Source organism: Pongo pygmaeus, chromosome 6 (assembly GCF_028885625.2).
Source record: "Pongo pygmaeus isolate AG05252 chromosome 6, NHGRI_mPonPyg2-v2.0_pri, whole genome shotgun sequence".
NCBI classification, from domain to species: Eukaryota; Metazoa; Chordata; class Mammalia; order Primates; family Hominidae; genus Pongo; species Pongo pygmaeus.
Genome location: NC_072379.2, coordinates 114,092,918 through 114,118,175, shown reverse-complemented (window position 1 = coordinate 114,118,175; position 25,258 = coordinate 114,092,918).

Genomic DNA, 25,258 nt, shown 5'->3' with positions numbered 1-25,258 from the left:
GCCATCTTCTCTTCTTGTCTTCACACGGTCTTTCCTCTGCGTGTGTCTGTGTCCTAATCTCTTCATTATTAACATTGGATTAAGACCCTTTCATACAACCTCATTTTACTTTAATTCCCTCTTTAAAAACTCTATCTCCAAATACATCCACATTTGGAAGTTGACATGGTTTGGCTGTGCCCCACCCAAATCTCACCTTGAACTCCCACATGTTGTTGGGGGGACCCTATAGGAGGTAACTGAATCATGGGGGCAGGTCTTTCCCATGCTGTTCTCATGATAGCCAATAAGTCTCGCAAGATCTGGTGGTTTTAAAAAGGGGAGTTTCTCTGCACAAGCTCTCTTTGCTTGTCTATTGCCATGTGAGACGTGCCTTTCACTTTCTGCCATGGTTGTGAGGCCTCCCCAGCCATGTGGAACTGTAAGTCCATTAAACCTCTTTCTTTTGTAAATTGCCCAGTCTCAGGTATGTCTTTATCAGCAGTATGAAAGCAGACTAACACAGAAGTATTGTGGGTTAGGACTTCAACAAATGAATTTGGGGGGGACACAATTCAGCCCATAAAGATTAAGATATAGCTCTGAAGGCAGTATTCAGAGTGCTATTGTGAAGGAATGAAGTTGGCTGGTGAGCTCATTCAAATAGCATAGTCTGCTGGGTGCAGTGGCTCACACCTGTAATCCCTGTACTTTTGGAGGCTGAGGTGGGAGGATTTCTTGAGGCTAGGAATTCGAGACCAGCCTGGGCAACATAGTGAGACACCATGTCTCTACAAAAAATACAAAAAATAGCCAGGCACAGTTGGGTATGCCTATAGTCCCAGCTACTCAGGAGGCTGAGGTAGGAGGATGGCATGAGCTTGGGAGGTCGAGATTGCAGTGAGCCACGATTGCACCACTGCATTCCTGTCTGGGTAACTAAGTGAGACACTGTCTCAAACCTCCCCTGCCAAAACAAAGAACAAATATCATAGTCAAGGGAGGCCTCTTTAAGGAGATGAGTGTTGAGGTGACACCTGAAAGACAGGAATGAGCCAGTTTTAGTACTATCCAAGAGAAGGGTATGCCACGTAGAGGAAACTATAAAGCCCATGAGAGAGCACTTCATGTCTTTGGGAAGCTGAAAGTGGCAGTCAGACTGTTCAGAACATGGTGAACCAGGAGAAATTATGAACGCATGGTCTGTAACTTAGGTACGTTTCTAAATTTTTCTGTTTCAATTTCCATAGCTATCAAATACAGATAGTGGAACTAACCACAGAAAATTATTGAAAGAGTTAAATTACACAGTAATGAACAGTTCTAGCATCTACTAGATGCTCCATTAAAAAAATTGTTTAAAAGAAGAAGCAGCAGCATTTTCTTTTCTTTCACACATCATCCATTACATTTGAAATTACACTCCAGGACATTCATTACTATAACTAATTCTGACCTAACTATAGCAAAATGGAGGAAGCGTATTCACACGTTTTCTATCACCTGACCAGCCTCAATCACTTTACAGCTGTCATCAAAATCTGACAGGCCTATGATCACTGCTCTAAAATACTTTCATTAAAAATATCCTTATCAAATGTACTGTCAAAAAATCAGTATTTGATTTGCTGTGTAGTTAACCTCCAATTAGTTTTGGAAAAGAAAGTACATTATAATCACTTTTCAACTATTAAAACAATTTCAAATTTGGTAAATTTCTACTTGCAATTATATAAAACAATGGCAAGTGTCTTTTTAGATAATTATATCTAATCAATTGTAATATAATCTATTTTAAATCCACTAAGAGATATTTCAAAATACCAAATATGCTATTCACTCACTTATACCACATGTATTAGGGAATAAGATACAAGGTATAAAATTCTCTGCGAATTGAAACTTTATTAACAAGGGTGATAAATTAATAATGTTTTAGAAGATGTAATTTTTGTTTCAAAAAAGAGGGTAGACAGGTTAAACCGAATTCAGATTTTTTTTCTTACTAACTATGATACCTTAAATTACCCTTCATTTCATTCAATTATGACTCTTTTTTATTCTAGTAGTGCTTTAGCTTCCTGAAGCAGCCTTCAACTGAACATTCTACACTATTCTCAGTTGTCAGTATTGCTGCAAGGCTGTTCAAATAAGAGTGAGAAGATGAAATGTGTTTTGGACTTGCCATGTAGCCATAAAATATCTGCAGTGTTGTCCATGTTTATTTTGTAGTTGTCCAGGAAATATTTCTACATAGAGTCAGAATTTCTGAAGTTACTGATCCCTTCTTTTATACAAAATGATGTTCCAAATTCCAAAACGGTTACTTTCAAGAACTGTGTTGAAGGTGCCATTACATTTATAAAATCACAGTGACTCGTACAAAATAAAGGTTTTCAATAAATCAGTTTGATTAATGAATATGTCCAGGAACGCCCTATAGTGTGATTTGCAATGTTATTTTAAGCATAATTTTGCAATTAATTTTGAGTTATTTGCTAATGAAAAAATTCTAGAGATTCAAAAATAAGGCAAGGCAGGCAATTGTAATAACTGTGACTTAATTTACATTTTATTTTGCGAAATTGTATCCCCAGTACATGTACATTCCTCTTTCAGAGTTTCTTGCCTTTTTGATTTTTTATTTTTAGAATCTAGGTGAAGCCTAGATCTAGGCCAGATATGGTAAATTAAGTTTTATCTTGAGTGCTTCCAATAGGCACTAAGATTAGGAGGGTTCTAGGGCCATGTCCAAGCTCATTAGGATGATTACTTTTAATGATATCTGCCATGGAGGATGGTGGGGGGAGCGTTAACATGGCATTTTCCATCCTAACTTAGAGAATGTTTTATAGTAGATAAGATTTTTCGTATTCTACAGTTGTAGTATCTATTGATAGCACTTATTCCCTATCACCCACACTCTTATATTCATACTCTCTATTTTCTTTTCAAATTATATTTTTAAGAATAAATACAATTTTCATTAGTAATACCAATAACAATAAATAATTCTCATCTTAAATATACGTTTTATGCCAGGCACTGTGCTAGATGCTTTATGCACATTTTTGTAATACACACTAAAATGACTGTGGAGTAGGAATTATTCCTAATTTACAGAAAAAGCTCAGATTGTTGAATAACCCCAATGCTAATAACTGTACAGTTCAGAATTCAAGCCCATGCCTTTCTGATACCAAAGCCTGTGGTAACTACATTTACTACATTTACTGAGAGATTTTAAACGACATTGTCAACTACATTTACCAAGAGATTTTAAATAGCATTGAACCTCAGGGCAAATGACTACCAATATAGATAAAAGCTATCAGTGGAGATGTCAATACCAATGATGGGATCTCACTTATCTTCCAGTAAATAGAAAAGTTGTGTGTTGTCTAATTCTTGATATTCCTCCAAATTGAAGCCAATACATATAGAATATCATCACTTGGGTTAATAGCATTGAAGGGCTTTAGCACAGGAAAAGACCTTAGGGATAATCCATTCTTTCCAGCATCCTCATTTTTTGGATGAGGCAATAGAGCTTGGAGAGGAATAAAGTGACCTTCTCTGGTTCATGAGGACAGTGAATGTAATAATTGGTAATCTGACTCTAAATCCTGTATTCATTCTATGACCTCAGTCTTCATTTCTAAGCACATATCAAGTAAATGACAGAAATAAATCTCATGATCAGGGTAGAAGTACAAGCCTTGTGTTAAAAGTATGCCATGAGTTAAAGAAAGAAAATAATAGAAAAGAAAGAACAGAAATGAACTAAAGAGTTCAAATAGGAAAAAAGAAACCTAACTGGACTATTAACAAACAAAAAATATTTTATAGGCCGGGCACAGTGGCTCACACCTGTAACCCCAGCATTGTGGGAGGCTGAGGAAGGCGGATCATGAGGTCAGGAGATCGAGACCATCCTGGCTAACACGGGGAAACCCCGTCTCTACTAAAAATACAAAAATTAGCTGGGCATGGTGGCAGGCATCTGTAGTCCCAGCTACTTGGGAGGCTGAGGCAGGAGAATGGTGTGAACCCGGAAGGCAGAGTTTGCAGTGAGCCGAGATCCGAGATTGCGCCTCTGCACTCCAGCCTGGGCGACAGAGCGAGACTCTCAAAAAATAAAAAAAAAATTTATAGTACCCACCACCTAAAATCATCATTATCTTTTTACCTCAGCTTCTATTACTTATTCCCTGACAAACATATATTAATGCTTTTAAGAAAAAATATAAATCATAATCTCTCTCCCCTAAGAATAAACCCTCGACTTGCTTCAGGTGTCTCTGTACTCTGTATTGTAGATATCCCAATATCCCCAAAAAGTTTGTTGCAACACAATTTGAAATCACTGGATGTATTTTATGGAAATAGTCTGAAACAAAGTCAGAGAGGAGTTACCTCAGCCACTACAAAATCCAGGAGTGTGGCAACAGCAACCATCTTGGAGAGGTCCACTTATGGTCTTGAGATTAGTTATGCTGGTTCCTGAGTCATGAACTGGTTTTAGCTGCTGAAACAACATCTAGAGCTTCATGGTGCATAGTGACATTTGAGAAAATGTAATTCTCAGGATTCAAATGTAATGACCCAATGGACATTTCTGCTAATTGTCAAAAAGGAAGGCAAATTACAGAACTGTTCTCTTGGTATTCTAGAGAAAAGAAGGCTGCAACATATCACTCAGAACTCTGCCAAACACACCAATAAGAATGCAGACTAACAACGGGTTGGAAAACAATAACAAATAGCCTATATTCATGTCAGGCTTAATTTGGGTTTAAAAAGTCACAAAATAATGTGCTGTATTACATCATCATCTTCTCTGTTTCAAACCTACTATTCACAGATGCACAACTTAATTCTCAGAAATTACTGATCACAGGACGTACACTTTTTATTTAAAAGAGAACGACAGTGTGTGTGGTATATATGTTGTGTTTGAGGGGTGGGTGTTCTGACTGGCTAATGGTAACATGCACTCATATAACGTAATTGCCACAGTTAGGTGAGGCTGAACCAATCATAGATCCTTAGTCTTCAGATTTCTTTTTTAGTCAAAAACTATAAACAATGAGGACATTTTCACTTTTCAATCATAGAATCAGAATTTTTCTCTTACAGTTAACAAAACAATTACTTCCAGTTTTAGTTAAGAACTATAAATCTTAAGAGATGAAGTGTCAAGTTAGTGAGAAAAAGGCATCTCCTCAGGTGGAAAATTCTCTATATCAAGCTAATGTTCAGTGATATTTAGGTACCCATTTCAGTAAGTCTGTAGAGGCTGCTTCTCACTGAGGAATCAAGAATTAAGTGAATAGAAGAATACATTTAGATTTTTTTTTCAGAAAATGGAACAAAGTTAACATGTTTAACACTGTTTATATAACGTAGTAATATATGACAAACACGTTATATTGTGATTTCTCAATTCGTCATTATTTTACAGGTTATTGTAGCATGCAAATAATCTTACACATAAGTGAACATCAAAAGAAGGCAGGAGATCAGTTTGGAAATCAGAAAATTACTATTTTTCTATGGGGTCTCATTAATTTCAGCTTCTGAAAGGCAAAATATCTAGCTTACCCATCTTTCAGGTACTTTTGAATTTGTATCTTTTCTTAAGGAATCTTAATAATAATATTCTGGTAAATTTTTAAAAATTAATGTGTTAATTATAAATCTACAGGTAAAACATTTCCTTGCCATAAGATTCTAATTTGATGACTGAAATAACATGTGAATTCATGTAGTTTCTTAAGTTCAACTACAACAGAAATATTTTCACTCCAGGCATCCAAACATGTAAAATATTTTCATTAACAGTGTATAAGCAGCAAAGTGCTAAGTAAGAGATAGAAAAGATTCAATAGCTTATAAAAGGCATCTCTGGACCTGATCAGTTAGCTATTTTTCAAGAGCTGTTTCTTTTGTATACAGACAAATTAAATCAGTTGTAGGCAGTTTGGACTTGATTCTATTTTGTTTTCTTGACCATTAGTAATGAAGAAAGTCTTATCTCATTAACAGCTATTCAATGACATATTTAAAAGATGCAACTAGATCTTTTAGACTTTTCCTTTTTAAAAGTAAGAATGAAGACCTTCTTTCTTTGCTAGAATTCTGTATTTATCAAATGCCTTGAATGCACAATGGTATAATGTCATTGAATCATTCTCAGAACAATATATTCTGCCTTCTTTGCCATAATTAATATGGATTTCCTCTCTCAACCTTCTTCCCAACTGCTGTTCATTTATCATAATGGAACTTGGACACATATATAATAACTAAGCGTCTATATGGTCTGACTAGAGTTAAAGTCTAACAGCAAACAACAGAAACTTTCTTAAGGAGTTTTGAGACATGGCTTAAAAGTGAGGAAATGGTTTTGGGATTTTGTTAGCTGATAGTAAAGAAATCTTTCAGCTATCACAAGTGATGTCAGAAAGATATTTCTGTGAACAGGGAACACAGCAGGATTTACTTACAGGTTGTCAGGGGCAGTGGTGGTTGAAGCTCTTCCCTGTGGTATTCATTCATTTCTTGAGTGCTGTTACAATTATTTGCTTCAGCCAACATGATCTGAAATGCATACAAAAAAGCATGTAAGTATTCAAATTTTCAATGAAAATCTCCATCCTAATTAACTATAAATCAGTAAAGCCGGGTAGCCTGAGGTAGGTTAAAATGAGAACTTTGTACATGAAAGGCTACATATGCGCCCAAATCTGAGAATTTCCTAGTTGCAAACCTCTGGCTCGCTACATGCAACTTCCTTCACTTCAATTATCCTCCTAAGGGAAGTGAGAGCAGGTTAACCAAGCCAAATAGGAGTCCATCTTGTCAGAGAATAAGTCATTTCTTTTTTTCTCATGTAGCAAAAGCCATAGATCTCAATGGGAGTAGACTACTAGCCCTATCATCTGAGAATGTAGAGTGGAACAAAGTTAGAATTTATGCCCTCTTGATTAGCTGAATTACACCCCTGGGGCCCTAGACCTAGAAGGAGTGAAGTTCCTTTAGCACTTTCTTTGTTCTACTCTTAAGAGACTTGCTCTATCGGTATTAGTATGCTTATATTATCTTTCCTTGCAAGACTTAAAGTTCTTTAAAGACAATAACTGCACCTTCTACATCTTTGTAGGCATATTTACTATATTGCCAATATCTGGACATTGCAAATAGGATATGCTCAAAAATACACAATTACTTTAAAGAGAGAGAGAGAGAGAGAAAATTATATTACCAATTAAGAAACAGGAGGGAAGAGCTTTCAAACATATTACCAGGATAGATTATTTCAAACATTTATAAAGGTTCCAATTCTTGCTCTTCATGTCCTAAATGAACTTTCTATTACATTCACTGGTTTTGTTTTTGTATCTGCTCATTTCAAGTCAGAGGTGAGTTGGCAGTGGCCAGTAAATAATTATACACACATTTCCACTGCCAAACATTCCACCTAGCTATCCAAGGTTATATTTACCTCTCTTTAAATTGGAAGATAGTCATCAAGCCAACTAATATAAACAGCTTCCTAAGCAGGGTGATGTATACATTGAGAAAGACCACGGAAGTCAGATGGGTGCTCGTCAGACCTCAACCTTCCCAGTTCATCTGTTATAACTATTAAATTTTTTAACTGAGCCATAGGCTGTGTCTGAGTATTTACTTGTTTTAGATTATTTTATTTAACCCCAAATAGAAGTTTAAATATGGTCTCATGATCCATGTAACAATATTTGTATAAAAACTGAGGAGTTAAATAAAACCACTGAGTATACTTTGACTGCAAAATTTTAATAAAATCTCATGTTTCAAAATAGAGAGTCTTTTGTTGTTTGATGAACACCAGACATTAGCGCACTGTTCATATGCCCTTCTTTGAAAACTAGCTCATTGGAGAGGAGTTTGACCATTTACGATCTCTCCTTTTCTTTCTCCAGGTCTGTCTCCTGTCAATTGACTGTGTTGAATATGAACCAAAACTACAGAGTACAGACAATAATGGATAGGTCTGCAATTCTTCGCTTTCTGACATCTTATTGAGAGAAAAAATAGAATTGGATCATATATATTTTTTAATTTTCTCTTTTTACATAATAGTGTTCCTGATAGTTTCTGTTCATTCAACTTCTGGACTCTAACATCACATTAGTAAAGGCATTTTCTGTAAATATTCACAACATTCCCTCCATTGCCTACTTATTCTGAGAATGAATTGGGGTATGTGGTTTGGTCTCTTTAGTTCAATAAGTGGTCATCATGTCAATATCAATCATATTTAAAATATAACTGAAATATTAGGGTATATTTAGCCTAGGGTTAGTGTATTTATGTAGGATAATCTCAATCATATTTTAGTCATATTTCTTAATAGTTACTCTCCCTTATATATTATATAAATAAAATAACATTATTTCTGAGCTTGTTTGGTGTCTTTTTTTTTTTTTTTTGCTCTTATTTCTTTATATTTATTAATTTATTTAATCACTCCTTGTTACAACCAAGTGAAGTAGATAATATATTATTCTCATTATTCAGATGTGTTGATTATATGAAATTACACATATTATCCCATATTATTCAGGTATGCAGTCTTGCAAAGCAGTAATCCATTAAAAAAAAGACTTTTCTCATTTTTTTTTTTTTTTTTGCCAATCAACACATATTTATGTGTGGCGATTCCTCAGGGATCTAGAACTAGAAATTCCATTTGACCCAGCCATCCCATTACTGGGTATATACCCAAAGGACTATAAATCATGCTGCTATAAAGACACATGCACACGTATGTTTATTGCCGCATTATTCACAATAGCAAAGACTTGGAACCAACCCAAATGTCCAACAATGATAGACTGGATTAAGCAAATGTGGCACATATACACCATGGAATACTATGCAGCCATAAAAAATGATGAGTTCACGTCCTTTGTAGGGACATGGATGAAACTGGAAATCATCATTCTCAGTAAACTATCGCAAGAACAAAAAACCAAACACCGCATATTCTCGCTCATAGGTGGGAATTGAACAATGAGAACACATGGACACAGGAAGGGGAACATCACACTTCGGGGACTGTTTGGTGTCTTTTGGTGAAAGGATAGCACTAAGAAATTTATGTTATACTTGGTAAAGTATTAATTTCTTTAGAAATCATTTGTCTTAATTATCCTATACTACCTCCTTTGTCTCTTGACTACGAAATCATCTCTTTCTTGGAGTTCAAGTTTAATTTGCTTTTTAGTTTTAACAAAAATATTTTAATACACTATCTTAATGAAATTGCCTTGTAACTGTTTTATTCATGAAATAATTTCTAAAGGTTTTATATCAGAATGTTGTAATTTTTTTCAATGTCTGTCGAGTAAATAAGGCTTGCTCAAGATATCAATGGTATCACCTGTAATAGTCTGCTTAGGCTGCTGTAAGAAAATGTCATAGCCTGAGTGGCTTAAACAACAGAAATGTATTTCTTGCCATTCTAGATGGTGGAAGTCCAAGATCAGGTGCTAGTATGACTAGGTCTGGTGAGGGCTCTTTTTCTGACTTGCAGATGTTTGCCTTCTGGCTATGCACTCACATGGCCTTTCCTAGGTGCATGATCAAGCCAAGAGAAATCACTATCTTTCTTTGTCTCTTCTTGCAAGGCCACTAATTCCATCAGATGAGAACTCCACCCTGTGATCTCATTTAACCTTAATTACCCCCTAAAGCCTCCAAATGCAGTCACAATATGGGTTAGGGCTTCATTGTGGTTTGAATGTATGTGCCCCTCCAAAATTCCTATGTTGAAACCTAAGTTCCAGGGTGATGGTATTAAGAAGTGAGGCCTTGGGGGTAATTAAGTCATGAGAGCAAAGCCCTCATGAGTGGGATTAGCGAACTTAGAAAAAAATATTAAAGGTAACATCATAGGTCCTTTTGCTCTTCTGCTGTACATAAAAAATAGTCTAACATCTGGACAAAGAAAATGTGGTACATATACACCATGGAATACTTTACAGCCATAGAAAGGAACAAGATCATGTCCTTTGCAGGGACATGGATGGAGCTGGAGTCATTATCCTCAGCAAACTAACACAGGAACAGAAAAGCAAACACTACACGTTCTCACTTATAAGTGGAAGCTGAACAATGAGAACATATGGACACAGAGAGGGGAACAGCACACACTGGGGCCTGTTTGATGGGTGGGGTGGCGGAGGGAGAGCATTAGAAAAATATCTAATGCATGCATGGCTTAATACCTAGGTGATGGGTTGACAGGTGCAGCAAATCACCATGGCACACATCTACCTATGTAACAAATCTGCACATCTGGCACATATACCCTGGAACTTAAAAAATAAAAATTAAAATAAAAAAAGTCTCACATAACGTTAACAGAAATCCCAAACAAAAAGGAAGAGTAGGGAGACATAAAAATTTAGAGACATGTGGGCTGAACTTTTTTTTTTTTAATTTGAGGAAATTTAAAATTCCAGAGATCTAACAAGCTCAACAAAACAAATGTGTGATAAAGACCCCACACCAAAAAAATAAAAAATAAAAAAATGAAGGCACATCATAAAAACCAGTGTTCAAGAAAAAGCCCTTAGAGCAGCCAGAGAAAAACAGACACATTATTTACAGAGGAGCAAAAATAAGAATGGCTGCAGACTTCTTCTCAGAAACTGTGTAAGCCAGAAGAGAAATTAATATCTTTAAGGGCTGAAAGGTGAGGAGAGGAAGACTATCAACTTAGAATTTTACAGTCAGTGAAAACTCTTTAAAAATAAATTTGTTGGGCCAGGCGCGGTGGCTCATGCCTGTAATCCTAGCACTTTGGGAGGCTGAGGCAGACAGATTATCTGAGGTCAGGAGTTCGAGACCAGCCTGGCCAACATGGTGAAACCCCGTCTCTACTAAAAATGCAAAAATTAGCCAGGTGTGGTGGCACACGCCTGTAGTCTCAGCTACTCGGGAGGCTGAGATAGGAGAATCGCTTGAACCAAGGAGACAGAGTTTACAGTTAGCCAAGATTGCGCCCCTGCACTCCAGCCTGGATGACAAAGCAAGACTCCAACTCCAAAAAAATAAATAAATAAATATAAATATAAATAAATAAATAAAAATAAATTTGTAGACTTTTGGTTTCCAGTCTGGCATGTAAAGGGCTTAGAAGTTGTCACTCCATCCTAATAATAACTAAAAAGAACAAACTAAAAAATCAACTTGTCTTAGATCCATCAGAGCAGTGGAGGCACAGAGCAAACCAAAACTGGAGAGGACCACAACTTAGCTGAGCTGATTCTCATGAGTGGACACCTCCATAGAAACCAGTACCAGGGTAGGAGAAACCTAACCTGTAACCGATAAATTGCTGGCATCTCGGTGTGGACAAGTCCAAGAGTTAAAAAGGCCAGGGAAGTCCAGTCGTAGGAGGCCCCCACACTTTTGTAAGCTTTACCTCTGGGAGCTTGATCAGGTTCTTACAGTGAATATTGGAGAAAATTTTCTCATGCTTTCCAGCATGAGGAGACAAAAAGTAACCATTTTAATATGCTCCAGAGTATTCTATTTTTAACATGGCTTGCCCTCAAAAGAACGTATTTTACCAGAGACTAAACAGTTGAAATCGTTTTTTAGAGTATAACCAACCTGGAGGAAGGGAAATTGCCAACTGTAGCTCACTCTAGCCTTTCATCTGGGAGAAGAGAAGTATCCAACTTCAGGCCTTTCAGGGAAAGGAAAATACCCACTCGAGCCATCCATTCTCAACGGTATTGGGGGCAAGGGTGACAAAGGAGCACTTGTGAAGTTCATAGTCCAGAGTCAACGAGTTTACTAAAAGACTGAGATCTAATCAAAAGACTACAGAATGCCTTCCTTCCCCACACCTTACCACCACATTACTAAAGACCTATTTACTTCAGTTATTTTTATCCAGTACGTCATGTTTAGCTATCAAGAAAAAATTACAAGGCATACTAAGTGGCAAAAGCTGCAGTTTGAAGAGACAGAGCAAGCATCAGATCATGACTCATATATAGCAGAGATGTCGAAATTATCAGTCCAAGAATTTAAAACAATTATAGTTAACATATTAAGGTCTATAATGGATAAAGTAGACAGCGTGCAAGAACAGATGGACACTGTAAGCAGCAAGATGGAAAATCTAAGAATCAAATAGAAACGACTACTCAGATAACTCAAGGAAACATTTTAAAGTCAATTTAGTTAGTAACCTGTTGCCTCTGTAAAATTTGTTTTGCCATATTAAATATAACATATTTGTGTACATGATAGCATATCATATTCACAGGTTCTGAGGATTATGGTGGAATATCTTGCAGGGGTGCTATAATTCTGCCTATGACAGGCTTCTGGAAATAACTACAGATAATATCATACTTAAGAGTGAAAGAATAAATGCCTTCCTCTGAATCTTGGGGTCAAGGCAAGGATATACACCCCCCACTTTAATTTAACATCATACTAGAAATCCTAGCCAATGCAATAATTTGGAAAAGAAATAAAAGGCATACAGATTGGAAAAAGACCAAATAAAAATTATTTCTACTTGCAAATTACACGATTATCTATATAGGAGATCCCAAGAAATGTATCCCAAAAAGGTAGAACTAATAAATAAATTTAGCAAAATCACTGCATGGAAGGTCAACACATAAAAATGAATCATATTTCCAATTTTCACAATGAACAATTGGAAACTGAAATTTTAAAAATACTGCCATTTAAAATAGCTCCAAAATATGAAACCCTCATATATGCACGATCTGTACTGAAAAGTATACAATGCTGACAAATAAAAGTATACCATTAATGCACAGCAAAATAAAAAGAGAGACACATCGTGTTCACGATTTGGACATATCCATGTAGTAAATATGCTAATTATCTCCAAATTAATCTATGGTTTTAACACAATCCCTGTCAAATTTCCAGCAGGGCTTTTAACAATAGATATAGGCAAGCTGACCCTCAAATTTATTTAAAAGGAAAGAGAACGAAGCCAAAAATATGGTGAATAACTGGAAGAATAAAGTTGAAAGGATCATAACATTTCATTTAAAGACTTACTGTATTCTCATTGTTCAATTCCCACCTATGAGTGAGAACATGCGGTGTTTGGTTTTTTGTCCTTGCGATAGTTTACTGAGAATGATGATTTCCAGTTTCATCCATGTCCCCACAAAGGACATGAACTCATCATTTTTTATGGCTGCATAGTATTCCATGGTGTATATGTGCCACATTTTCTTAATCCAGTCTATCATTGTTGGACATTTGGGTTGGTTCCAAGTATTTGCTATGGTGAATAGTGCCGCAATAAACATACGTGTGCATGTGTCTTTATAGCAGCATGATTTATAGTCCTTTGGGTATATACCCAGTAATGGGATGGCTGGGTCAAATGGTATTTCTAGTTCTAGATCCCTGAGGAATCACCACACTGACCATGGACACAGGAAGGGGAACATCACACTCTGGGGACTGTTGTGGGGTGGGGGGAGGGGGGAGGGATAGCATTAGGAGATATACCTAATGCTAAATGATGAGTTAATGGGTGCAGCACACCAGCACGGCACATGCATACATATGTAACTAACCTGCACATTGTGCACATGTACCCTAAAACTTGAAGTATAATAATAATAAAATAAAATAAAAAAGACTTACTGTATAGCAACAGTAATCAAGACTCTGTGATATTGCCAAAGGGATGTATGTAATAGAGAATTCAGAATTAGCCCCACCATAATGTATTCAGCTGAATTTTTCCCTTACATTTCTTGTATTTCTCATATTTCTTTTTAGTAGATTATTTTGAAATTGTAATTTTAAAAAAATGACTATACACAAAATATATTAGTACAATATTATAACATATAAATATAAATGCTCAGAATGACATTTTATATGCTACCGTAAGGCATAAGCTTTTTAAAATTAAACATTTTATTTAGAGGTAATTGTAGATACATATTTAGTTGTAAGGATAGAGAGATCCTGTATACCCTTTACCAAATTTTCCAGTGATAACATCCTCAAAACTATAGTATGATATCACAACTAGAATATTGACATTTATAGAGTAAAGATATGCTCATTTTATCTTACACAATTCAAGGAACCCTCATGTTGCCATTTTGTAGCTATACCCTTTTTCCTCCCACTCTTCCCACTTGAAACTGAAATTCTGTTCTCCATGTCTATAATTTTGTGAATTTAATAATGTTACATGGAATAATATATAGCCTTTTGTGAATGGATTTTGTTTTGACTCAGCATTCCATGGTATAGGTACACCACAGTTTCTTTAACCATCAATCATTTAGATGATGAACATTGTTAAGGAAGTTCACTGTGAAATGGTTACCAACTTGTCTGAGTCTGGTGTGACAAGACACCCACACAACCAACAAGTTAGATGAAGTGAGTGTATTACAGATAGCAGTAAGGGAAAACAGAAGCCTATGATTCATGTGAGCTGGTCCCCCAAGGCTCACAAGGCTGCCCAGGGGGAACGGAGTCTGTGCCCTACTTGCACTTCAGCTGGTGGACCCTGGAAAGCATCCCACCATAGGTTATTTACCTAGGGTACCCTGACCCAGTGTACTAAAGTGTTGACAGACAGCCTGTTTTCAGGAGAGGACTAAAAGAGAGCCTGGGCTTTTCTGGTCAGCTCCCCTCTCTCTCGCGATGTTGCGTTCTCAGCACATTCTACAGTTATCCTTGTGAACTACAAGCAAAAAAGGGAGAAGAACTGGATCAGTCCAAGGCCACCAGGAGTGCTGTACTGCAGACATCTGGGTGGTTTCCAGTTTTTGTTCACCACAAATACAACTCCTATGAAACATTTGGGTGCAGGTTTTTGTGTGAACATATTTTTTTAAATTTCTTGCTGGATTGCTTGCATGGTAGTTGCATGCTTCGTTTTATAAGATCCTAACAAACTCTTTTCCAAAATGACTGTACCATTTTACATTCCCACCAGCAATGTATGAGTGATTCAGTTTCTCCACAATCTTGCTAGCGTTTGTTGTGTCACTATTTTTTATTGTAGCCATTCTGACAATTGAGTAAAATATCTCATTCTGGTTTTAATTTGCATTTCCCTAATGGCTAATGGTATTTGACATTTTTTCATGTGCTTATTTGTATACGTATATCTTCTTCAGTGAAATGTTCCTTTATGTCTTTTTCCCATGTTCTAATTGGAGTGTTTGCTTTTTTACTGTTGAGTTTTGAGAGTTCTTTATATATTCTAGACACCAGTCTTTTGTCAGACATGTAGTTTGCAAATATTTTCTTCTGTTTCCATACCTGTATATACAGTCGACCCTAGAACAATGGCAGGTTTAAACTGCACAGGTATACTTATACGCAAATTTTTTTTCAATAAAAGTTACACTGAGTGTGTCTGCCTCTCATGCCTCCCCTTCCGTCTTCTCTACTTCTTCTGCTTCTGCCACTCCTGAGACATCAAAACCAAGCCCTCCTCTTCTTCCACCTTCTCAGCCTACTCAAGGTGAAGACAACAAGGATGAAGACCTTTATGATGATCTACTCCCATTTAATGAGTAGGAAATATTTTCTCTTCCTTATGATTTTCTTAATTTTTTTCTCTATCTTACTTTACTGTAAGAATACAGTATGTAATGCATATACAAAATATGTGTTAATCAACTTTGTTATTGGTAAGGCTTCTGGTCAACAGTGGGATATTACTAAAGTTTTGGGGGAGTCAAAATTTATACACAAATTTTCTACTGCACAGGTGGTTGGTGCCCCAACCCCTGTGTTGTTCAAGGGTCAATCATATATATAAACATGTAACAATTAGGCATATTTATATGTATTAACATTTAACAATTTAGGCATATTTATATGTATTTATATATGTATACATCCACGCTTCATTTTATGAGATACTGAAAAACTATTTTCCAAAATGACTGTACTATTTTACATTCCCACCCGCAACATATGAGTGATCCAGTGATCCACATGTATGTATACATACATACATTGTATGAAGCATAGGCATACATTGTTAAATTATAAGAATAAAATAAAATATAAAATAGTCTCTGTATATTTATAGATGCTGTTTATTTTGTCCCCAGAATCTTAAGGACAAATTTTGTCATGAAACTTTTATACTATTTTGTAAAATCTGGTAACATTCTCAACTGTCATTCTTAGCCTCGTTCTCTTTCTTCAGGGATTATCTCAGTTAAAAATCCATGGATGACCACAGGTTTGGGAGAAGCTGAAAGGTCATTCTGTTTTGTTTTGTTTTGTTTTCTTTTTTTTTTTTTTTAACTTTTTAAGTCCAGGGCAGATATATGTGCAGGATGTGCAGGTTTGTTACATAGGTAAATGTGTTTCATGGGGGTTTATTGTACAGATGATTTCATCACCCAGGTATTAAGCCTAGTATCCATTGGTTGTTTTTCCTAATCCTCTCCTTTCTCCCATCTCCACCCTCTCATAGGCACCAGTGTGTGTTGTTCCCCTCTGTGTGTCCACGTGTTCTCATCATTTAGCTCCCACTAGTAAGTGAGAACATGCCATATTTGATTTTCTGTTCCTGCATTAGTCTGCTAAGAATAATGGCCTCCAGCTTCATCCATGTCCCTGCAAAGGACATGATCTCATTCTTGTTTGTGGCTACATAGTATTCCATGGTGTACTCGTACCACATTTTCTTTATCGAGTCTATCATTAATGGGCATTTAGACTTGGAATCCAGTCTATCATTAATTCCTGTCTTTGCTATTGTGAATAGTGCTGTGATGAACATATGTATGCATATGTCTTTATAACAGAATGATTTATATTCCTTTGGGTATACACAGAGTAATGGGATTGCTGGGTTGAATGGTGTTTCTGTTTTTCGGTCTTTGAGGAATCCCCACACTGTCTTCTGCAATGGTTGAACGATTTACACTCCCATTAACAGTGTATAAGCGTTCCGTTCCACCCTCAGCCTCACCAACATCCATTATTTTTTGACTTTTTAGTAATAACCATTTTGTCTGGTGTGAGATGGAATCTCATTGAGGTTTTGATTTGCATTTCTCTAGTGATTAATAATGTTGAGCTTTCTTTTGTATGATTGTTGGTAGCATGTATGTCGTCTTTCAAGAAGTGTCTGTTCGTGTCCTTTGCCCACTTTTTAATGGGGTGGTTTGCTTTTTTCTTGTAAATTTGTGTAAGTTTTTTGAAGATACTGGATATTAAACCTTTGCCAGATGCACAGTTGGCAAAAATTTTCTCCCATTCTGTAGGTTGTCTCTTTACCCTGTTGATAGTTTATTTTGCTGTGCAGAAGCTCTTTATCAATAAGAATTATTGTCATACAATAAAATACACCTATTTCAAACATACAATTCAATTATATCCCACTTGTCAATTTTTGCTTTTGTTACAATTGCCCTTGGTGTCTTTGTCATGAAGTCTTTGCCCGTGTCTTTGTCATGAAATCTTTGCCCGTGCCTATGTTCTGAATGGTATTGCCTAGGTTGTCTTCCGGGGTTTTTATAGTTTTGGGTTTTACATTTAAGTCTTTAATCCAAAACAGCATGGCACTGGTACAAGAATAGTCACATGGACCAATGAAATAGAATAGAGAGTCCAGAAATAAGACCGCATACCTACAACTATCTGATCTCCAACAAACCTGACAAAAACAAACAACGGGGAGAGGATTCCCTATTCAATAAATGGTGTTGGGATAACTGGTTACCCACATGCAGAAAATTGAAATTGGTTCCCTTCCTTATACCATATAAAAAGTTAACTCAATATGCATTCTGTTTTCAAAGGGTCATTTTCATTGGAAGAATTGTGGTCAATATATTAGAAGCAATTTGCGGGGATGGCACATGAAATGTAAGGTGGGTGAGCACTTTTGTTTTAACATTTTTATTGGGGAATCATTGTCATACAATAAAATGCATCCATTATAAATGTAAAGTTTAATGAGTTTTGGCAAATGTAGAAATTATTGAAACCACCACCACATCAAGATATGAAACATTTCCATCATCCCCAAAATGTCCGATGTCACTTGAAGTTGATCTCTTCTCCTACCCTAGGCCCAGGCTCCTACTGATCCACATTTTGGTTCTGTAGTTTTTCCTTTTCTAGAATTTCAATAAATGGAATCATCAGCATACAGTCTTTGTGCTTGACTTTTTTCCTTTAGCACAATGTTGTAGAACTTCATCGATGTTCTATATATTCATATTTTCGTTTCTGAATGACACTGCTTTTAAAAGATATACATAATCTGTTTTGCTTCTTGTTGGACATTTAAGTTGCTTTCCAGTTGGAGCTCTTATGATTATGTTCCAGTGAAAATTTATTTACAAGTCTTTGCAGATGCATAAGTTCCCACGCCTTTTGGGTGATTTTCTGGGCCATATACTAAGTGTAAGTTTCCCACTGTTGTTTCCAGCGCTGAGTTTTATCCTTTGACACCTCGAGTCAGTAAAGCATTTGCTTTTTGTCCTTAGAGTTGTAAATGGGTTGGAAAATACACTCAGTCAAAGATGAGCATACTCTCAAGTCATACCAGAAGCTAGTTTTCCGTTCAAAGGTAGATCCTTTAGTTCCTTTTTTATTTTATTTTATTATTATTATACTTTAAGTTTTAGGGTACATTTGCACAATGTGCAGGTTAGTTACATATGTATACATGTGCCATGCTGGTGTGCTGCACCCATTAATTCGTCATTTAGCATTTAGTATATCTTCTAAAGCTATCCCTCCCCGCTTCCCCCACCCTACAACAGTTCCCAGAGTGTGACGTTCCCCTTCCTGTGTCCATGTGTTCTCATTGTTCAATTCCCACCTATGAGTGAGAACATGTGGTGTTTGGTTTTTCTGTCCTTGCGATAGTTTACTGAGAATGATGATTTCCAGTTTCATCCATGTCCCTACAAAGGACATGAACTCATCATTTTTTATGGCTGCATAGTATTCCATGGTGTATATCTGCCACATTTTCTTAATCCAGTCTATCATTGTTGGACATTTGGGTTGGTTTCAAGTCTTTGCTATTGTGAATAGTGCCGCAATAAACATACGTGTGCATATGTCTTTATAGCAGCATGATTTATAGTCCTTTGGGTATATACCCAGTAATGGGATGGCTGGGTCAAATGGTATTTCTAGTTCTAGATCCCTGAGGAATCGCCACACTGACTTCCACAATGGTTGAACTAGTTTACAGTCCCACCAACAGTGTAAAAGTGTTCCTATTTCTCCACATCCTCTCCAGCACCTGTTGTTTCCCACATCCTCTCCAGTACCTGTTGTTTCCTGACTTTTTAATGATTACCATTCTAACTGGTGTGAGATGGTATCTCATTGTGGTTTTGATTTGCATTTCTCTGATAGCCAGTGATGGTGAGCATTTTTTCATGTGTTTTTTGGCTACATAAATGTCTTCTGGTTTTTTGAAAGGATCAACAAAATTGATAGACCGCTAGCAAGACTAATAAAGAAGAAAAGAGAGAAGAATCAAATAAACACAATAAAAAATGATAAAGGGGATATCACTACCAATCCCACAGAAATACAAACTACCATCAGAGAATACTATAAACACCTCTATGCAAATAAACTAGAAAATCTAGAATAAATGGATAAATTCCTCGACATATACACCCTCCCAAGACTAAACCAGGAAGAAGTTGAATCTCTGAATAGACCAATAACAGGCTCTGAAATTGTGGCAATAATCAATAGCTTACCAATCAAAAAGAGTCCAGGACCAGATGGATGCACAGCCGAATTCTACCAGAGGTACAAGGAGGAACTGGTACCATTCCTTCTGAAACTATTCCAATCAATAGAAAAAGAGGGAATCCTCCCTAACTCATTTTATGAGGCCAGCATCATCCTGATACCAAAGCTGGGCAGAGACACAACCAAAAAAGAGAATTTTAGACCAATATCCTTGATGAACATTCATGCAAAAATCCTCAATAAAATACTGGCAAACCAAATCCAGCAGCACATCAAAAAGCTTATCCACCATGATCAAGTGGGCTTCACCCCTGGGATGCAAGGCTGGTTCAATATACGCAAATCAATAAATGTAACCCAGCATATAAACAGAACCAAAGACAAAAACCACATGATTATCTCAATAGATGCAGAAAAGACCTTTGACAAAATTCAGCAACCTTTCATGCCAGCCCTGAGTTTTATCCTTTGACACCTTGAGTCAGTAAAGCATTTGCTTTTTGCCCTAAGAGTTGTAAATGGGTTGGAAAATACACTCAGTCAAAGATGAGCATACTCTCAAGTCATACCAGAAGCTAGTTTTCCTTTCAAAGGTAGATCCTTTAGTTTCTACCTGCTTTTTAACAGACTTTCTTTATTCTCCCATACTCATATGTAGTTTACAGACAACTGAAACTTTGAGCAGACTTTATATTTAGATTTTTAAATTTCTGCTCTTTTGTGGCTATTTTGCTTACAAGATATTCCTCTGAAATATCCAGCTAATCTGTTGCTTTATTCTCTATCATCTGCCACCTTCAGCTGCTAAGACTGAGGTTCTCCACCACCTCGTTTGAGGAGGTGGGATAGTTTGTGAAGCATCCAAGAAAAAAAAAATCTCAAATTCACAGTACGTACCCGATACAACAATCATCTTTATTAGATTTTTACTTGATTTTGGTAATTTCCAATACCTCCAAATAATTATTTTTAATAATTTGTTCCAGAATTAAAAATTCTTATTGTAGAAAGGATAGCTTGTCATTACCAGAAAGGACTTATTTTCTTTTAAAATCCAGAAATACCTAGAAAAATAATCCTCAAATGTTAACTAGATGCCATTTTATAATAGTAGAATTTCAGATAACTTTTATTTTCTTTTTTATGTTTTTCTCTATTTCTTGATTTTTCTGCATGGGTGTATGCTATCTTTATAATCAGAATAAAAAGAACATTTCATTCTATTACTTTCATTTTGTAATAGTTTGCAAGAACAAGAACACCGAAAGTTGGAGCCGAGATGTAATTTTAAAGACTGTTAAAGTGCTGTAACAAACAGAAAACAGTTATTTTGTAATTAGTATAGTTTTATGTCTAATGCAAAATTTTCCATTAAGGTGGTACTTGAAAAGATTTGTTGGGCTTTCATTCTTACGTAGTGTACCATTTTGTCATATGTATGCTATTAATTTGTATTATTATAATGTACTTTTTAATAATACAAAATAATGTAGGCTTATGTTCTCTGATCAATTTCAGTCATAATTAATATAATTTATCTGCTTTTTAAAAAGGTTTCAGTATTATTTATTTTGGGAGCATCTCCTGACCTGAGAAAGCTACAAGAAGATAATAATAGCTGTTACTTATTGAGAATTGATAAAATACCAGCCACTGCTCCAAATGCTTTATACATTTTTAAACTCTTTAACCCTCTTAACACCCCCACAAGTAGGTTCAAATATGAGCCCCATTTTATAAATTATGAAGTGGAAATTTTAAAAGATTAAGTATTTCTCTAGGGTCATTATGTTAGTAAACGGCAGAGCTGGAATTCCTTGAATTTGAGCCCAAGCAGAAGACTCTACGCTTACATTTTTATCACCACTACGCTATACTGTGGTGACATACACAGTAGAAGTGGTGAATGGGATCTTATGGCCCTTCTCTAAAATTAAATAGCAGAAAATATTGCAAAAAGAAGTTAGAGATGTCCTTCAGAGATCTAAGAAGGCTAAATTGGGCTAACATTTTTCCCAAGGTGTTTTAGACGTGATCCAAACAAAAGGCAAGATGAAGTCTGAAAATTTCTTCCAGATCTATAATTCAGTATCTTGGTTCTCAGCTATTTTGACCTGAGGGAAAATTTGGAAATAAATATCTTCTCACACCCTGCCCCCCAGAAACTACTTTTTTAAATTCAATCTTGGCACTCACTTCTCTCATCATTTGTACTTCTAAAAAGCCAGGCTATTTCTCAAGGTCAATTTAGTGAAAAGAACAGTGGAGAGGAATACAGCACCTTCTGATTTTTCTCCAGTAGCCATTTCCTTCTTCCTCAGTGCTAAAACCTCCTACCTGGAGACTACCTGGCCAAACTACATTTCTCTGTCTCTTTTGTAGTTAAATGTGGCAATGTGACTAACTTCTTGCCAAAATAACGTAAGCTGAAGTGAACTTTGCAATTGAAGTCACATCTTTCCATAGGAAGGTACTTACTTTCCATGTCCCTTGTTTTTTGTTTTGTTTTGTACTGTTTTCTGCTACTGGGAAAAAAAAAAATGGATCTAAGTGGAACAGCTGACTTGCATCCGTGTATCAGAATCTTTCATTGAGAGTGGCATGGTCAATCTGTCTGCCCTGGATCAAGTTCCTCTGAAAAGCGAAATGAGAAAAAAGAAAAAAAAGTCCTATATTATTTAAATTGGGTATTTTGTTGTATCATTTTTACAAAGTAGCTCGTATCCTAATTTGAAAATTGGCATCTAAAAGTGGAGTATTGCCATAAGAAACCCCAAAATGTGTTACTGGCTTGGCTAGAAAGCTGTTGGCTCTTGTTATATTGGGGCAAAATCTAATAAAACAGTTAACTATGATAATTTTAGAGGTAGAACACATCTTTATTAGAATTGAAGCTCTAGGGTATACGGCTAGAAAAAAAAGTTAAAACGTCTGTGTATTTTTAACAGATTCTTTCTCCTTTTAGTAAGTTACTAGGAAAGAGATAGACTTAGTCAATCAGTAGCCAGATTGAAACAGAGATGGAAGGGAAGAAATCCTTTCTAATGGAGCTAATGGGACTCTGTCCTATTAATTACAATAGGCACTGATCTTTGATATTTTCTTGCAGGGATATTTTTTCTGTTTTTTGCTTTTCATTTTGTTTTAATCATAAAATTTGTTTGTTTTAATCATAAAATCAGAGTCAGGGGTCAATAAGAAGCCTGCAGCAATGGTCTTTCGAAGTCACGGTTTTATCTGAATTAGAAATAGGCCATTTTGGTTTGAGAGAGGAGACTGGTTGAAAGTTTCATTTTTGCTTCCTCTTCTAACTTGCCAGCTTTGTGGGTAATTTGGTTGTCAAAGAATACATTGCTAGAGAAAAGGGGAGGTGTCAAATTAGCCTAAAAAAGAAATTTAATATCTCTTACACAACAAATCAATGTTAAAATTGTAACCAAAGCAAACATCTTACCTTACAAAAAAAAAAAAAACACCATATTATCTGTGAGTTCAGAAACTTGAAACCTTAAAAATTAAAAAAAAAAAAAAAGCCAAATTCCAAATATATCTGAAGCCCAAGCAGCAGAAGAGAGCATGGTGGCTGAGAGCCTTTCTAGAGATTGCCATATTAAATTTCCTTCATCAGAAAATTGGAGCAACCCAGCATCTGAGGCCAGTTTAATATTGTCCTCTCATTCAGCTAATGTTACGGATGGTCTAAAGGAAGCTGCCATTAAATTGAGATGGGTGGGGAATATTCTGAGCCTAGGAACTAGTATATAAATGAAAGTTTGAAGTTACAAAATCTATAACCAGAGAAGATTCTTTCACTTTGGTTTCTTCGCATGGAGCTGACAGGAAGCAAAGTGGCGAAAAGGAAACATTGCTCACCATGGTCTGGCCTGCAAAAGCCTGTGGTATGGAACCTCTAAATTAACCTTTGTTTCCCAAAGTCTATGCCAGCACTATAAGACTGCAAGGACGTGTTCTTCAACTCCATTTTCATTTGTGGCCACAGAGTAAATTTTACAAGAGGACAAAGACAGAATTACAGAGAATGCTGGACAAAGGAATCATTTCCAAAACCCACAGCAAATAGCTGGGCTAACAAAAAAACTTTCACAGCATGATGTCTTCAGAATTTACAATCAGCAGGATTTAATGACTTGTGTGTTTTACCTTCTTCCCTCTTTTGAATTTCTAGTTATTCCTACTGCACCACTATATGTAGATTGAGCATGTGGAGGGCATGTGCCTTTTAGTTTATAAGTCACAGGACAATAGGTAGCCACTTCCTGCACTGGGGAGTACCGTGTTTCACCGTGATACATAGACTTTTTGTTGGTTTTAACTCTAGATTCTCTCCTGTCAGGAAGGAAAGAGAATGTTGTATGTGTACAATACAGGTGTATATTGATATATGGATGGTCAGAGGGAGGCACCCTAGAATTGCCTGCTAATCATCTTCAATATCCATTCTACTCACCTCCTTAATTAATAGAATCTTTACTGGTAGAACATGAATGATCAGGTAGAAACTACATTTCCCAGCCATCCTTGAATGTAGGTGAAAGCCTGTGACTAAAATCTGGCCAACAGCACATGATAAAAGTAGATGAGTAAATGTGATATATGCAACATCTGGCCATAGCTGTTAAATGGAAGTTACTCCACCTGTCTGCTGTATAGAGGATGAAGTCAAGTAGATTTTGAACAAGTGGAGCTTTGTTTTAAGTAAAGCTCTCTTGCAGTAGCTTAGCATGTAGCCTAAACATTAGTAACTACTGGCCATATGACTTGAAGGCAAACCATGAACCTTACTGAGCCTGAGTTTCTTTATCTCCTAAAACAAATATTTTTTCTTTCAACTCTCCTGATGTTATATGTGATTCCTATATGACAAATATATTCTAAGAATTCTGAAAACATTTTACTGTATACAAATTTAATATAATTTTTAATGGATTACAGTTCAAATACTCTAAAAATGATACAGAAACACAAATTATTTATCCACATCTTCTCCAGCATCTGTTGTTTCCTGACTTTTTAATGATTGCTATTCTAACTAGCATGAGATGGTATGTCATTGTGGTTTTGATTTGCATTTCTCTAATGACCAGTGATGATGAGCTTTTTTTCATATGTTTGTTGGCTGCATAAATGTCTTCTTTTGAGAAGTGTCTGTTCGTATCTTTTACCCACTTTTTGAAGGGGTTGTTTGTTTTTTTATTGTAAATTTGTTTAAGTTCTTTGTAGATTCTGGATGTTAGCCCTTTGTCAGATGGATAGATTGCAAAAATTTTCTCCCATTCTGTAGGTTGCCCGTTCACTCTGATAATAGTTTCTTTTGCTGTGCAGAAGCTCTTTAGTTTAATTAGATCCCCTTTGTCAATTTTGGCTTTTGTTGCCATTGTTTTTGGTGTTTTAGTCATGAAATCTTTGTCCACGCCTAGGTCCTGAATGGTACTGCCTAGGTTTTCTTTTAGGGTTTCTGTGG